Genomic DNA, 2,131 nt, shown 5'->3' on the forward strand with positions numbered 1-2,131 from the left:
TTGGTAAGTGGTAGCTGTTATTATTATTAAAGTTTTAAAATAAAAAGATACAGCTCATTACAGAAAATTTAGGAAGTACACAAACAGAAAGGATATCACTCAGTGTCCCATCCTCCAGAGAAATCACTTGTTAATATTTTGATCTATTTACTTTCATTTTTTTCAAAGTTTTTTAAGAAAACAAATTTTTAAAAGTATTTTAAATTATGTGTTAAGCTGCTTTTATCTTTGGCGGAAAAGAAAACTGAATTAGGTCCACTTCAATGTCCACTGATTTCTTTTTATGAAATTCGTATGATGCTGGCAGGTCAAAGCTCTGCAATAATATCTATCTTGACTTTCCATTCTCTAACTTGCTTTTGAATATGTTTATAGTTAAGAATTTGTGTAAGGAATATATGGCTGTTCTTGCCATTTCCAAAGCAGTCTTCAGAAAAGCCATTTTTGTTAAAGCGAGGATTTGTAATTATTGTATCTAATGACTTGACATTCTATTAGTTAATGAGCAAGCATCATAGTGAACCATGTCAGCATTTGCTAACTCAAACTCTTCCACATTCCCATTAAATATTTTCAATGCATATTTATCTGTGTCAAGTCCAACACAGATGAAGACGCACTGAAAATATTTAACCTGCAGACAACCTTGCACCTAACATTGCAGTTCTAAGCGCTCCACAATCACATCCTAGACCTGCAACCTCTTTATTTTCAATGTCATCTATGTGCTTTGGATTGTGTAGAGCATACATGCTGCAGTCAGTATGTGTGCTGGTTGGATACCGTTCCAGAAGCAGCCTGGGCTTTTTGAATCTATCCACTTGTTCCAGCCGACTCTCTACTTCCTTAAGCCTTAATTTCTTCATTTTTTAATTTTTATTTTTAAGCATGGGCTTCTGGGGTTTAATGGTACACTTTAGCCAGGGCTAAAACTGTTTTCATATTTTTACTGGTTTAATAATTGTGTATCTTCAGTTGTGCAACTTAGTAGTGGAGTCTTGGAATTGATAAGATATCTAGTTGACATTAGTGATGAGAAAATTGGGTGAAATCTTAATAAAAACATTGGGCAGTCATAAAAATGAAATATTAAGACTGGAAACATAGGAAAATGTTTAGAATAATGTCAAGTGAAAAAAGCCAAATGTAAAATGAACGTGCATATGTTATGTATACAATTACGTGAAATTAAATATGCAAGATAAAATTAGTGTTAGTGGGGTAGGATACTGTGTGTAATTTATTATAGTTATCATTATTAGACTACTAGTGTTGTTTTTGTTACTTTAACTTTTGTTTGTCAAATTTATTTTTAAAAACATGGTGCCTGGTTGAATTGTAATTGTTCTGTGGCTGAGTCCTGGGATGACAGTGTGAACTTGGCTATGCCCTTGGACATGGGCCTGGAAGGAACATGTAAAGGATAGCAAAGGTGGCATTCACGTGACACAGCCTGGTACTCACAAGCTTGGTGTTGGGTCAGCTTGAACAACTGAGCTATGCTGATGTGTGTATATCCTGAAGTTGTTCAGATCAGTGCTGTCAGTTAGATGTGCTGTCATGGTGAGGTGAGAACCAGCGTTTCCTCTTCAGGAAAGGGTCGAGTGTGTGTTGGGGGGAAGAGGAGAGAGGAAAAGATAGACCTAAGACAAGAGAGGTTCAGGAGGGGGAGTTTCCTTGGACCGTAAGCTGCAGCAAACATCTAGACAACTATGAACTGCATATTTTGTTTTAAATGATAATGCATCCTCCCTACAAATACATATATATATTTCCTTTGCCACCATTTCTTGATATTTAAATAAAAAGGAGTATTTCAATTGAAGATTACATGTCATCTCTATTGGGAATCTTGAGGGGTGAGTGGCATAGTGACTTTGCAGGGGAGATTGGGGATGACATTTGTAAAACCTGTAAAAGTGTCACAGGACAAATAACTGTGTAAACTTCCTCGGGTTTTCCTAAAGAAGTGGCCAGATTGTTATGTTGTTCATCCTGCCCTGCCAATGGTGACTTTACCCTTGCCCAGGTAAGTCACAATGTTTGCCAGGTCTCGAGAAATTCCAATAGCAGTCATTTCTCTGTGATTTTGAGAGGGGGAGGCGGGAGGTGCAGGCTGGTGAAAAGTCTT

General features: G+C 36.9%; 1 pseudogene; it reads right to left on the minus strand.

The window, feature by feature from the left end:
* Nucleotides 1-211: 211 nt before the first annotated feature.
* On the minus strand, nucleotides 212-866 carry LOC138374289 (rRNA N6-adenosine-methyltransferase METTL5-like; annotated as a pseudogene).
* Between the last annotated feature and the right edge of the window lie 1,265 nt (nucleotides 867-2,131).

The sequence above is a fragment of the Eulemur rufifrons genome, chromosome 24 (assembly GCF_041146395.1).
Source record: "Eulemur rufifrons isolate Redbay chromosome 24, OSU_ERuf_1, whole genome shotgun sequence".
NCBI lineage: Eukaryota > Metazoa > Chordata > Mammalia > Primates > Lemuridae > Eulemur > Eulemur rufifrons.